Source organism: Trachypithecus francoisi, unplaced genomic scaffold (genome assembly GCF_009764315.1).
Source record: "Trachypithecus francoisi isolate TF-2019V2 unplaced genomic scaffold, Tfra_2.0 Lachesis_group0, whole genome shotgun sequence".
In the NCBI taxonomy this organism is placed as follows: Eukaryota; Metazoa; Chordata; class Mammalia; order Primates; family Cercopithecidae; genus Trachypithecus; species Trachypithecus francoisi.
In genome coordinates, this window is record NW_022681453.1 from 118,147,086 (window position 1) to 118,162,325 (window position 15,240).

Genomic DNA, 15,240 nt, shown 5'->3' on the forward strand with positions numbered 1-15,240 from the left:
GAGGCTGAGGCAGGAGAATGGCATGAGCCCTGGAGGCGGAGGTTGCAGTGAGCCCAGAACGCGCCACTGGACTCCAGCCTGGGTGACAGAGCAAGACTCCATCTCAAAACAAACAAACAAGCAAACAAACAAACAAAAACTTCCATTTCTCTTATTATTATATTCATGTTTTGCTTTACATTTTCGAGCACATGATGCATACCTCTAATAACTGGTTCAGGTCTTTTCTTTCTAATTCCATCATCTCTGTCATCTCTAGTTTTGTTCGCATTGATTGATTATTATCCTGATTATGGGTCATATTTTTCTGTTCTTCATGCCTGGTAATTTTTCATTAGGTGACAGACATTACAGATATACTTTGTTTTGTTTGTTTGTTCGTTTATGGGTGCCAGATTTTGTTGAATTCTTTTAGTAATTGTGGACCTTGGTCTGATAGGCAGTTAAGTCACTTGAAAACAGTTAGATTCTTTCAAGTCTTGTTTTTAAGCTTTGTTAGGCTGGGTCTGGGCTTTGTTAGGCTGGGTCTGGGCTTTGTTTTAGGGCTAATTATCTCAATTAGAAAATGCCCTTTGAGAGCTCAGCACAATTCCCTGTGTATTATGAGGTCTCTTTACTCTGACTGATGGAAAAGTGAACATTTCCCAGCCCTGTGTAAACTCCAAGAATTACTGAGCTTACTTCTTTCTGGCTTTTCTTTTTCCAGTGTCACAGCTTTACCCCACACATGCCCAGGTCAGCAGCAGCCAAAGATTCGAAGGCGCCCTTCTGCAGAACTCCACAGTGCTCTCTCTGTGTGTCTCCCTCACTTCTGGTCCTTTTCCCTGGCCTCCCTGAAACCTGAGCTCCACCTCCTTAGCCAGTGAGACTGCTATACCTGTTTGGGTTTCCTTTTTCCCGCTCCGCAGCCTGGAAACTGTCTCCAGGCAGTAACTGGGGTAATCATAAGGAGGGCTCACATCACATGCTTCCCCTTTCTCAGAGATTACAGTCTTGCTTTGCTTTCTGTCCAAAGACGGCAAACAGTTGTTTCGTGTATTTTGTCCATTATTCTAGTGGGATATGTCAAAGAGGTAATCCTGTCACAGTTAACCCTTCATGGGCAGAACAGAAATCTATTTCACATTTTTCAGGCATTTTCTACCACTTGTCTTCTTTTAGTGTCTTCAGCATAACTTTCAAAATAATTATATGAGACACGTGTGTGTATGTGTGTGTATATGCGCATCCGTATATATGGGTATATGTGTAATTATCCTCACTGTCCAAAATCTGTTGGTTCTCTGAGTTCAGATAGGGAGATTCTTGACAAGAGAGTTTGGACAGCAAGGGATGCCTTGTTATCTGAATCAATTTGGTTCTCGACCTTTAGCTAGTGAGTAGCAGACTTGGAAGGGGAAGCAGAGAGGATTCTCAGTCAAGGTCCCAGTCAGAAAGTAATGGTTCATTCAACAGGTTTAATGAAAAAGGGGTAAAAGAGAACGTTAGCTAGAGAGTGGTGGGCAAGATTAAGGGAACCAACAGGAACCCAAATACTAGCACCAATGGGAAGCAGTTAACATCCCTAGACCTAAAGGGACGAGGAGAAGAAATGTAGTTCCCAAGGTCACCCAATAGGATCTGCGGCTGTAGAGGGGCTCAACCCCTGCTGAGGTTGTGGCCAGGCTCTAAGGAAATGGATATCGGAGAGGCCTTCGTTGTGATTCCCTAGAAGCAGACCCTGAAGCAAGGATTTGTGTGTAAGTGAATGATTGAGGAAGTGCTCTCTGGAGATGCACATGAGAGAAACAGGGAACCAAGACAGGGAAAGAGGGAAAGCCTTGCAAAATTACAGATTCAAGCAATGTCCCAGCCCCAGCCCAACCCGAGAGGTTGCTCTGGAGTGAAATTACATATCGGAGTCATCACCCTTCAGAGTTTTTCCCACCTCAAGGAAAGGGAGCTGGTTTTCAACCTCTTACCTCAGTGGTTGGCTAATGTCCAGAGGTGACGTCAGCTCCCAGGCATCCCCAGCTGTCTACCTGTACTGGATGAAGTGGCTCTGTGGCCCAAAGTGGGGTTCTGAGGAAAGCTGCAGGTGTCAGCCAACAGAAACAAAGGACATAGAAACAAGGAAATGGATGCTCAAAAACAGGCATGTGGGTGTGGCACCAGCAGTGTTTACCACAGGGGAGGAGGGAAATAGATACCCCAAACATGTTCACCATTGGCCACGCCCAACTAGAAGCTGGAGGGCAAGGCAATCCAGGTGATGCTATCCTAGGTACTGGAGAGTGGAAAATGGATCTGGAGAGCAAAGGGAGAATAAATAGGACAGGACAGCATGGATCTAAAATTTTATACATATCCATTTGGTCCTTAAATTAAAAAAGTGATAGTCTGAGATACTTGTATGTGTGTGATGTATCTGGGTTAATTCCTCATTTATAAAATTTCAAACAACAACAACAACAAAATGCATGTCTTCTATCTTCAGCAGGGAAGAGTTATGAAAAATAACATACCAAGTGGTTGAGATGAAAAGAACTACTTCTGAATCTTGCTTGACGCTTGGAAACATCTCAGCATCTTTTGTGTGTTCAAATTCCAGGTACTGACAATATAGAAATAAAAAGGTATCCTGGTAGTGTCTTTAAGGAAATAGGATACTGAAAATAAATTGAACAAAATGCCTTTGACACCTGTGATCGTGAGAAATCCTGAATATAATCACTGTCTTCTGCTTTTTTGCAAATTTCGCATGTATTTAATTTCTGCCCCTCTGATAATTGACATTAGCTCTCTGGAAAAATATCACTGTTGGTAAAAGCCAAGATGTATTGGGAGGAGATGGGCCAGGTATAAAGTTTTGGAAGATATTACCATCCTATCTATGGCACTGCAGCCAAAGGATGTGTCCTGAAAACTCTAGTGGACATCATTTCCAATATTGATATAACTTACACAAGCCTCCTCTTTAGGAAAAAAAAAACACCCTAAAATCTGGATCCTTTATAAATAGATTTCCATTATATATGCTCATATGACTTACTTAGGCTCAAGGCCATGGACTTGTCTGAATCCCCCCTGCCCTACACTCTGTCTCTTTCCCTTTCTTGTTCTCTCTCTCTCTCTCTCTCTCTCTCTCTTTGTGAGTGTGTGTATGCCAGTAACAAAAACTTAAACCAGATTAGTGTGGGCATAAATGGGGATTTATTTGCTCTGTAACTCTACTGGAGAAATGGCAGCAGAGAGAGTAGAATTTGGGGGTAGACCTGGCTCTTTCCTCTGACTATTCCTTCTGCTTTCGTTTTTATGTTGGTTTCATTCTCTCTGACACGCTTTCTCCACTTGCAGGGAAGCATAGTCTGGCTCCCATCTCTTCACTTTACCAGAGGCTTAGGGCTCACTTTTTCTGGTGCCAAGTTTTAAAATCCCAGAGAGGGGCTCAACTGGCCTGGCTTGAGTAAAAAATAATCTATGGCCACAGCGGTAGACAACTCTGATTGGGGTCTCTAGGTGAGGTGCTCATTCTCTGGCCAATGAATGAGGTCGGGCATGGGAAAGTAAGAAGAAATCAGTTCCCTTTGAACCTTATGGTTAGAGTCAGAGGGAAGAGCAAAAAAGAGGCTGTTGTTCAGGTACACACTTTGCAAAGTGGATTGACTACCTTTACTTTAAAGATGAGATAACTAAGTCCCAGAGAGGCCAAGGAACTCATTTAAAACTACAGAGGTAATAAGTGGCAAAGCCATGATTGATGAGAAGCGATACATCACAGAGATGAAAGGCTCACATTCTAGAACCAGACACACTTGAACCCAGATCCCAACTCTTGCTATTTATCAGTATAATTTGGGGTAAATTACTTATCTGCCTCTGATTTTTCCCCCTAAATATAGGCACACTGATAGTATCTCTCTCATAAGAGAGTTGTGAGGATTAAATGAGATAATGCACAGGCACAATGTAATTGCTGCTGAAATATTTGCTGTAATTATTGGCTAGGATTTAAACTTTTTCAAAGCTGTACCTGTATGTTTGTGAGTCTCGGGCCCAATAGCTTTGTTCTGTTCTCAGGCCCAATAGCTTTGGAACTTTTACACATGGCCCAAAAGGAAATTAACTGTAGTTATGAATCTAATCTCCATCATCACTGAACAATGAGGCCACTACCAGTCACTGAAAGGGCTTGAGAAATTGACTGGAAATCCAAACCAAGTCTCAGAAATCAAGGTCTCTAGCCAAGTCTTCTTACCAGAGGGGATTCTGTCCACTTACCTGAAGAGCTAATGTGGCCTCCCACTTTAGAGTGCTTATGTCATCCATGCTTCCAGACTAGTCTCAGGGAACTGTGGCCAGTCACTCACTCAGTCAACATGCTTATTGAGCACTTACTATGTGTAGACCCTGAGCTCTGCAGATGTTTAATATTTATGCATCAAGAGTCTCTCCTAGGTGGAAAATCAGAAGGGCACTGATTTCTTTGATGGAAGACCAGTGGGAGAAGAAACCTTCTAAAAATACATATTATCTGACAAAATTCTCCTTGAAACCAAGGTAGAGGAAATTTGAAAAAAATTTCAAGGCTGGGCGTAGTGGCTCACGTTTGTAATCCCAGCACTTGGGAGGCCAAGGCGGGTGGATCACGAGGTCAGGAGATGGAGACCATCCTGGATAACACGGTGAAACCCCATCTCTACTAAAAATAAAAAAAATACTAGCTGGGCGTGGTGGCAGGTGCCTGTAGTCCCAGCTACTTAGGAGGCTGAGGCAGGAGAATGGCGTGAACCCGGGAGGCGGAGCTTGCAGTGAGCTGAGATCGCACCACTGTACTCCAGCCTGGGCGAATGAGTGAGACTCTGTCTCAAAAAAAAAAAAAAAAAGAATTTCAAAGGTAAGAAATTATGAATGGAAATTAAGTATGTATTATTCATCATTACTAACTCATGGTATATAAAAGCATTAATGATATTCTCTTAAAAGCATAAAATGCATTTTATTTTTTTGCTTGGGACAAACTTTTCATGAGCAAATTACAAAGAAAACATTTCTGGCAAAATGGCTGATGTACTTACTCATGAATGATGCCTTAGCTTGATAACCTATGAAGAATGCCTATTATTCTTAATCACTGTTTATTGATAGGTATTCATTTATAATATTTTGTGAATCCATGGATTTCTTTATTTCCAATTATTTTTAAGGTGTTTACAACTAGTAATTAATTCCTCCAACATCTTAGGGGCAAATTTAAAGATAACTGCAGTAAAACTTGTACTGATGTTCAGAATACCTCACATAGATCATGGTTTTGTTGCTTGAAGTCTTGGACTGAGGAACAACTGGTTCCCAAGTTATACCCGGGGGGACCCCATAAAGCAAACCTCTTCATATGCTTTCAAGGAAAGGAATTCCCAGTGTGAGAGAGTCGTAAATGATAGTGGTATTTACAGCTGGCATGACCGGTTAGGTAAACCAGAATCTATGTAGAGTTACTGGGAAAAGTTCGCTGGATTTCGCTAAAACTCCCAACATCAGCTTTCATAATAGGCGGGAGATGCTTTCTCCAGTGACCCAATTTCTACTTAAGGTGCAGGTACAGAGATGGCATGATACGATGGGGAAAGCCTTGGTGTTAAGAGTCCAGAGGCCATTATTGGTTCTGTCACTACTTGGCTGTGTGACCTTCAGTGAGTCACTTTACCTCTCAGAGCCTCTATTTCTTCATTCACAAAACTAATTTGGATTTGTTGTGTGTCACAAATGGGCAACCTACATGGAAACACTGGCTAGTAGTTTTGTTTTCATTGGCCCACATGGTGTTTTTAAAAATGCATATTCTTTCTGGTTTGCTATAGCCCCTACTTTTTCTAATTATTGTATATCCAGTCTTCTTCATTTGTTTATGTCAGTTTTCTGGCCCCTGTAAACCTTGAGTTTTGGAATCCCTGGGATATATAATCTCTGATGTTGCTCCCACCTCTGATACCCAGAGAGTCCAGGTCCTGGGAGGTTACCAAGCCCCAGCAGTCAGGTAGGAGAAAAATTACAACACTGGGAAGTTTTGGAGTTCTTTTGCTGTTGTTTTTAATTTTTTTTGTGGTTTTTTTGGGGGGCAACATTCTCCCTCTGTTGTCCAGGCTAGAGTATAGTGGTGTGATCTTGGCTTGCTGCAGCCTCCACCTCCTGGGTTCAAGCAATTCTTCTGCCTCAGCCTCCCAAGTAGCTGGGACTACAGGTGACCACCACCACACTCAGCTAATTTTTGTATTTTTAGTAGAGATGGGGCTTGCCATGTTGGCCAGGCTGGTCTTGAACTCCTGACCTCAGGTGATCCACTCACCTCAGCCTTCCAAAGTGCTGGGATTACAGGCATGAGCCACCATGCCCACCCAGAGTTCTTTTTTTAATGCTTTCCAGACTCCCCCATCTGGAAGCTAATGATGTAATCTCCTAGGCCTCTTCCTGTAAATCCCCTAAAGCTAGGGTCTCCATTACAGTCATAGAATGAGCCTTTTCTCTCCCTTGTTCATAGTAAATGATATCACACAGCTTGGGTCCTTGACTTTTTTTCTAATTCTGTCACCTTGATCTTAAAGGCCAGCTAAGGGCTATCACTTACAGGGCAAAGAAACTCTTATTAAGAGCAAGGCTTGATCAATGATGGGGCAAAGAGAGCTGAAAAAGAAAAGGTAAATGTAGTGAGAGTCCCCCCTCCCACACCAAATTTAAGTTAGAAAGGAGTCTTAAAGGAAGGCTGTTACTTCTAGGATTATCTTCCACAGATTTCCAAACTTCTTAACTCTTTACAGCAGCTCTAGCCTTTCCTAGTTGAGTTGGTTTCGTTTAGCTATCTTGTGGGGCTCCCTTTCTGTAGGGGAATTTGTTCATGTTGACCTAAGGGCACACAGCTGCCGTCAGCTTCTGGGGCACAGGACCTCTGTACAAAGCAACCCTGTATTGTAGGACGTTCTCCACACATGTCTGCACACAGGAGTTCTGTCATTAACATGGTCCCAGTCACCCGGTGGAATGCACAAAGGGTGGGAAAAATGCCTTCTTTCTCAAAGGCCTTCTTTTTATACGCCTTGGCTCCCTGACAACTGGAATTTTCTTTTATAGCTGAAAAAACATATTTCCCTTAAACACCACCCAGGCAGTCGTATGTCCTCAAGGTCAAACAGATGAGACAAGAATTGAAGGGGATGCAACTACAGATCAGTTTGCCTAAATGTAGAGTCTGGCTGTCTGTGACATGAAAAGGTTGGTTCCATAAGTCACATAATTATTGTGATTTAGTAATTAACTCTCCTTTCTTAAATAATTTCCTCCCAAAATAAAAATCAATCATACCCACTATAGAAAATAAAGGGAGTAAATAACAATCACCCATATCTTTGCCACCCCAAATTTTATTTAAACACAACCCGGAGTCTGGAGAATTTTTTCTATGCATAAGCATATTTTTAAAAATGTACTTGAGATCCTGCTAGTCTCCTCTCTTAAAGTCACACTTTCCTTTTCAGGACATTATGAAATCTCTCTGAGAGAAGTGAAAAGATACATTTTGTCATTTAATTTATTTGTAATGAAATTTTGAATGATTTAGGAGAGATGGAAACATCTGTCCAGGACTATAGAGTTTTAGCCATTGATGGAAGATAGATATTCCATACTTCCTTTAAGATGCCATGAGTTGTAGCTTTACTGGGCTTATGTCACACAAACAAAATCTGAAATTCTTGCCCATGTACATTTTAGATATGACTTCTAGCCATCTGTTCAGATTCACCATTAATAAAAATATTTAGGAAAATAATTCTATTTCTTATTCCTATTTTATTGTCTCCTAGCAAATCTCTGAGATTTGACTTAGAAACCACTAGTTTTTAAGCAGCCTTGGGAGAAGTCCCCATATACCCAAGGATTTTGCCTTGAGACTAGAAATAAAAGTGATCCTGATGGAGAGTGGGGTACACACAAGGGAATGAAAAACTAATATGTGTTTTTAGTGTTAAAAATAAATGAAAAAGAAGCTCATGTTCAGCCTCAAACTTTAAACAGACTGACTAGCACCATCTAGAAAATATGAACCCTAGCAAGAGAGCTAGAACCCCCTGAACACACTTTCCTTGTTATACTAATCTTCAGGGTGAAGATTAGATTAGCCTGTAAGATTAGATTAGCCTGTAAGATGAACACCCAGTCAAGGAATTCTACAATGATGGAGAAACAGCTATATTAGGAGTACTGATTTTGCTCTGTTCCAGTCAGGCCAATCTTCAGATTTAGGGCATAGAGATCCCTGATCCTGTCACACAAGGCAGTTCTGAAGGTTGCAAATGTGTTCAGGGATCTTTGTCCCCAGTTAGAACATGCATCGGAACCACACAGATGACTGTTCTTCTATGGAATAGTTACAGAGATGAACGTCATTGATCGTGATTTAGAGCAAACAAGGAGGCAGAGAAAATGAAATGCAAAGCTGCTTTATCAGGAAAGGAGTACTACATGCAGTTATGTGAACTTTCCCAAGCAGCCCAGATAAATGACAGTTTTCAAAATTCTTAGCACCTAATTTACTCAGGCCTTGAAAAACAAGAACTTTGTCTGTAACTGGGCATTTACTAGGTGGACATCATGCCCCAGGGAGCACAAATGTTTAAGAGGTTTGCTGAAATATGGATAACAGTTATTTTGATTAACTGGGTCCAACTGGCATTGAGGTCACAATGTTGTTAACCAGAGTTCAACTATTTATAATTCTCTGTTAGCTTAAACCCTAGTCTCATGCTGATAGACTGAAGGAGTCCTAAGGTGAAGGAGCACATGATTAGAAAATGTAAGCAACTAGAGTACAGAAATTGAGTACTTTCTTTCCTTCTTTTATCTTCTCAGTAAGCAACAATAAACACTTGTTGTTAATTTAAAATGGCAGCTTGGATTAGTCACCTGTTTCGCATTTCAAAAAGGACTGCAGAACCTCTTAACCTACAAGGTGGCCATGAAAATGCAGATCTTGGAGTGTGGGAGTTTAACAAACCTCCAGCCTCAGCTGCTGTGCTCTAAAATGCATCTGTTTATAAGAAGCAGGTGCCCCACAGCCTGCTCCAAACCAACAACTGAGTTAGGCAGAAGTGCTAAGGTGGACCTGTTTCTGGGAGACTTGAGGACTCCCCGCTGGCTTCACTGAAATTTTCTTAGAACCGCAAAGTGGTGTAAGAGTTGTTAATACCCAACTTTCCATCCTTTCCTCTTTCCTCCATAAGGCTTAGATGTATATCTTGGCTTGATGACTTTGTGGCCTCTTCCAACTTCCTTTCTCTTTCCTTCACAGGTGTTTTTCTCAGTAAATCTCTGCATGTCCACCAGTATTAGAAGACTGAATGAATACATCCTATTTGACAGCCATCTAAAGTAGATAAGACAGATCCTCATTATATGAAGTTGGAAATGAATTTTGAGAGGAAAATCAATTGTCCATATCACAGAGTTTTTCTTTTCAGCTTATCAGCAGGCTTAAGAAGTCACCTTCACACTTAAAAATAATCTATTTGACCCTACAGTCTCAGTCCTTACCTCACTGGACTCTTCACGTGCATCTGGTGGGTTGACCACACACTGCTTTGCCCTTGGCTTCTAGAAACCACTTTGTTGGAAACTCTTTCCTAGTCCAGCCCTTGCATGTTGACATCACCCAGGGGATCAGTGTCTTTTCTTTTTTCCATTCATCTATGCCCATGACTTCAACTGTTGCTTATGTGCTGCCCACCCCCTTATCCACATCTTCTGTTGGGTTGAAGGAATGAATGGTGAAAACAGGTCTGAAATCCCAGTTTGGCTAGGAGATCCATCCCCTTTTCATGTGGTCATTTGACTGGTTACAGTGACCCTTATTTGCTATAAGATGTCCATATAACACAGAAGGAAAAGTTCTGTTCACTGCACTCTACATTATAAGGCAGGAAGAGAGACTGATGTTTAATTAGACTCACCAGATGATGAGATAAACTATTTTCTAGGAAATTGTCAATTGATTCATTCAAAAATATATATTGAAAGCTTACTTTGTACATGTCAGAGACTGTTCTAGGTGCAGAAAATAGTGTAATGGGTAAGACAGGTAAGATCCTGCTCCCATGGAACTTCTACTCCAGTAAGAAAAACAAACATATACATAAGATAATTTCAGAAAGTGATAAGTGCTTTGAAAAAAGTAGAAAATAAATATATATAATAGAGAGTGGTGGAAGTTTGGGGATGACTCATTAAATCAGGTGATCATGAAAGGCCTTGCTGAGGAGTGAGATTTGAACTGAGACCTGAATGATGACAAGTTGAGTATGCAAGTAACTGAGGGGAGAGCGTTCCAGGTAGAGGGGTCAGCAACTGCAAAGGCCCTGAGGTTGAGACAGCTTGACATTTTGGAATAATAGGAAGTGGCCAATATGACTGAAACATAATGGTAGAGAGGGAGAGTAATATAAGATACAATCGGAGAGATAGAAATACCATAGCTCTTATAAGCCTACATAAGAGCTTCAGATCTCATTCTCAGCCATTAGAAGGTTCTAACCATGGGAGGAATTGGATCTGACTTAGTCTGTTTGTTTATCACCTTGGCTGCTATTTGGAACGTAGAATGAAGAGTTCAAATAGAAGGGTCAGCTAAGAGGCTTTGAGAGGCTGGTAGTGGCTTGGACCAGGTAGGAACTGTGAAGATAGAAAGAAGAGGCTGAATTAGGATTATATGTTGTACTGAGAGTACTTGATAGTTTGTACATGGGGAGTGAGAAAAAGAGAAAAAATATGTCTGACTCTTGCATTTTTGGCTTGAGTAACTGGGTGGATGGTGAAACCATTTCCTGAAATTGGGGAAATGCGGAAGAAGAGTTTTAAGAGTGAACTCAAGAGTTTCATTTTGGACATGCCAAATTTGAGATGTGTTAGATATCCCATGGCAGATACTGCGTATGATTAGATGTCATATATAAGACTGGGGTTTAGGAGAAAGGTCAGTGCTGAAGATACATACCTGTCAATGGTTTTAAAACCATGAGACTAGATGAGATCACCCTGAGTTAAGAAGGAAACCCATGATTTAGAGATAAAGTACAGAAAAAGGAATCAGAAAGGAGACAGAAGGAGGGGCCACTGAAGTTGGAGAAGTATTTGGAGTGATCACAAAATGCCAAGTGTTCTGGAAGTGTTTCAGAAAGAAAATAATGGATTAATTGTGTCCAATGTAGCCTGAGAGGTTGAGGTCAGAAAAGGGGCATTGGGTTTTGGCAACGCAGAGGTTGGAGTTTGTGTTAGTCAAGGTTCTTAGTGTAAGTAAGAGTAAATGACTCTAGCTGATTTGGGTAGAAAATAAATTTACTTTAAAAGTCTTGGCTGTTTACAGAATTGTGAGAAGAGCTGTTACACCTGGCTAGCAGGCCACCCAGACAGGAACAACACCCCTAATCTCATGGCATAATGGGTGTGGTGAGGATCCCACTGGTGCCATTCAGTGGAGTATCTGCTATCAATTAAGAGTAGTGGTTCTCAACCTTGGCTGGCCATTGGAGTTAGCAGGATTATAAAAATACTAATGTTCTGTCTCCATCTCTAGAGATTAAACCATCTTTATAATACATCCCCTTTAAGGTTGGTTTAGACCTCCTTAAAAGGGAGTTTGGATTTAGAATGGGTTGACTTGGGTATAAATAAGTAGTATGGCCTGAGATGCCCCAATTCTGAGGAATGCCTTCCACCGTAAAAGGTTGATGTCCCTTCGTGCTGCAGGGACCACGCTGATTCCTCTCATATCTACCTATGCTCCCTAATTCACCCAGCTGCCAGCCTAACTCAGTCATTCAGAGTTTCACCAAACCAGAAGTCTCTTTCCTTAGGGCAGGTGGGGCTGATTTTCCATTGCTCTGATGCTAAAGGAGGTTTGGGGTAATACTCTATCTCCATGACTGGGTTATAGATCTAGAATTGTTCCATGTAAAGAATGAGGATTGGCCGGACGCAGTGGCTCAAGCCTATAATCCCAGCACTTTGGGAGGCCGAGGCAGGCAGATCACTTGAAGTCAGCAGTTCAAGGCCAGCCTGGCCAACATGGTGAAACCCTGTCTCCACTAAAAATACAAAAATTAGCGAGGCATGGTGGCGCAAGCCTGTAGTCCCAGCTACTCGGGAGGCTGAGGCAGGAGAATCACTTGAACCTGGGAGGTGGAGGTTGCAGTGAGCAGAGATCACACCATTGCACTCTGTGGTCCAGACTGGGCGACAGAGTGAGACTCCATGTAAAAAAAAAAAAAAAAAGAATGAGGATCTCTGAAAACAGTCCTTTGTCATCTTTTTCAGCCCCACTAGAGGAAGGTTTTCAGTGAGTTGGGCCATGAAGATGGAGCAGAGAGTACTGCACTATCTACCTGACATAACTGGCCTTTCTAGGAGATGTTGGTTGCTCCTATAGAGAAGGGGAATGATCCTTTTCTGCCCACTCCCTGACAAAAAGCATACATAACACAATCCCTATGGGAAGGAAGGGCCAAGGGAAGGCGGGGCACCCTGTCAGCTCCTCAGATGGTCTTCCCATTCCTCAGAGTGAGGGCCACTACTACTCCTACCCCATAGTTTGAGTTGCCAAATTTGACTAAGGCAGAAAGTCCATGTGCCTGACTCCTGAGGATGACCTGCTACCCAACTGGCTCCTTTGGGGTCAACTCTGGCTGAAATGGGATGAAATCTGGGCCTCGCCTACCTCAGGGATGGGGCCTGTGCTAAGTCCCAGGAGTCCATGCTCACCTGCCCTGTATTGCTAAGCACAGAGCATCATGCAGTATACCTGAACCCTTAGGTGTACTAATCCATCTTCTTTCTGGATATACGAATCCAAACTTATTTATTGGGATATTGATTTATTTAGAAAATTAAAAACATATTTTGCTCATCTTTTCTTACTACCAAAACAAAACCTGTCCATTGTAGAAAATTTGGAAAATAAAGATACGTACCTAGAAGAAAAAAGAAAAATAAATAAATAAAGAGAACACAAAAAAACGCACTGACTCACCAGAGATAAGGATTGTTCATACTTCATGTTGGTCTTTTTGGTCCTTTTTTACAAATATTTATGTGCAAGTATATGCAGTATATTATAATTTCATATTATTTTATAACCTGCATCTTAACACATAGTGATCATCTTTCCATATTATTAAATATTTATTCCTCCCAAACAGCACTTTTTGGCACTGCCAGTTGGCTGCCTCACAGTGACACCAACCTCAACATGAACTGCCCATTTATAACCTAATCTTGAGATGTAGGGAAGATTATGGAACTTTTTGCTAAGGAAGGGTGTCCAGAAACTTCAAGACATTCAGAGAAAAGACTTTCACAATAGACACAATATGAAACATGGACGTAGGAAATCCATGTGTTTTTTATGAGAACCTTCATGCAGCAGGAAAGAAAGCAAGAATGACAGAGGATCACCCAGAGACTTATCACTTAGAGCCAGCACACATCATAGACAAGTCCCAGGGCTGAGGTGACAGCAGAAAGGGCTGCACACTGCCAGGAAATCGTCCTGCTTAGTGAGGCAGAAGTAGACGAAGCCACTTCAGGTCAAGCTGTAGCCAGCACAACTCTGTGGTCAGGGTGCCATTTTCCTATTTCGTCCTCTGCCCAAATGAGGGTCAGGTAGAAAGGGCTGACTGCCCTCTTGAAAAGTGAGTGCTCAGAAAGATTACAAAGTCTTTCATAAGAAGTGACAATTGTGAAGTGAGAGAGAAGATGCAAGGTAAGCCCCCACACAGAGCTAGAAGTTCATAGCCTGTGACTGGGGAGATTGTATCTTTAACTTTTGGATTTCTAAGGACATTTAAAACCTGCCAGAATCATGACTGCTCTGGAGGCACTTCTGTGTCTCCATAGCAACAGGCTTCCTGCTGCAAGGTAAACCTGGGATTGCTGCTCTGGTTTCTGTTTGGTGCTGAACACACATGCTTGATAATTGAAGGCCTGAAGAATGCTCCTCTGTCATCCTTTTTAGCCCATATGGAGGAAGATCTTCAATGAATGGGGGTATCAAGATGGAGCAGACGTATTTCACTACCTATATAGGTGATTTTCTCCGAGCAGACAGTCTCTTTCCCAACTTTGGAATCAAGCCAGGCCAATGACTGTAACTGGGGAGTTCCAAAGTTCTAGAAAGCGTTTCCTTGAGAGTTGTTTCTGCCTTATTCTTTGCAAGAGAAACTGCTAGGGTTTGCTATCCATTATGCTGTCCAAGGTGAAGGTTAGCAACAAAATATGTAATTTTATTCTTCTTTTTAGTTGCTGAAGCCACAGATACTGTGGGAGCAACTGTTTGCTTCTACTGACACTGTTATCCCTGATAACTGTATTGTAATCTGTGCTTTCTAACTGACCTGGTTTTGAAAGGAGATAAAATGGGCAACACCTTGTTAGAAAAATAACTATAATATCATTAATTTTGATAAGAACTTGTAGAAAAATAAAGGATGGAAAATCAGTTTTTTAACATGAATCCAACATAACTGAGTAAATACTGTGGATTCAGTTTTTTTTAGGTTATCCAATTCATTTATTCATTCATTCACAACTAAGAATTAAGCTTTGCCACTGTGCATGATACTGTAGGAGATGCAGAGATGAAAAAAGACACAGCTCTACTCTTTACCACCTAGTAGCAAGGGAGACAAACCAAGTTTACAAGCAAACATATTATATAATTTAATAAGAGCCCTAAGAGAAGTAAAGATAAATTCTACGTGAGTTTAAGAAAGGAGCCAGGCACAGTGGCTCTGGCTGGGTGCAGTGGTTCATGCTTATAATCCCAGCACTTTGGGGGGCTGAGAGGGATGGATCACTTGAGGTCGGGGTTCGAGCCTAGCCTGCCCAACATGGTGAAACCCTGTCTCTACTAAAGAAATACAAAATTAGCCGGGCATGGTGGCATACATCTGTAATCCCAGCTATTTGGGAGGCTGAGACAGGGGAATCGCTTGAACCCAGGAAGCGGAGGTTGCAGTGGGATGAGATCACAGCATTGCACTCCAGCCTGGAAAACAAAAGTGAAACTCTGTTAAAAAAAAAAAAAAGAAGAAGAAGGGGAGGGATTCTGTAGTTTGAAGGTTCAAGGAAGACTCATGAAGGAGTCTTTGAACTGGACCCTAAATGATATGGTGGGATGAGTGACAGGCAATTCCAGGCCCAGAGTGAGAAAGTTCAAATCTG

At 41.7% G+C, this 15,240-nt stretch overlaps 1 long non-coding RNA gene across 1 annotated transcript; it reads right to left on the bottom strand.

The window, feature by feature from the left end:
- Positions 1–7,678: 7,678 nt before the first annotated feature.
- On the bottom strand, positions 7,679–14,893 carry LOC117083733. The gene is made up of 3 exons (XR_004437196.1): positions 12,821–14,893; positions 10,601–10,695; positions 7,679–9,394 (listed from the first exon to the last, which is right to left on the bottom strand). It is a non-coding gene; the product is annotated as an uncharacterized LOC117083733 (long non-coding RNA).
- Positions 14,894–15,240: the final 347 nt, after the last annotated feature.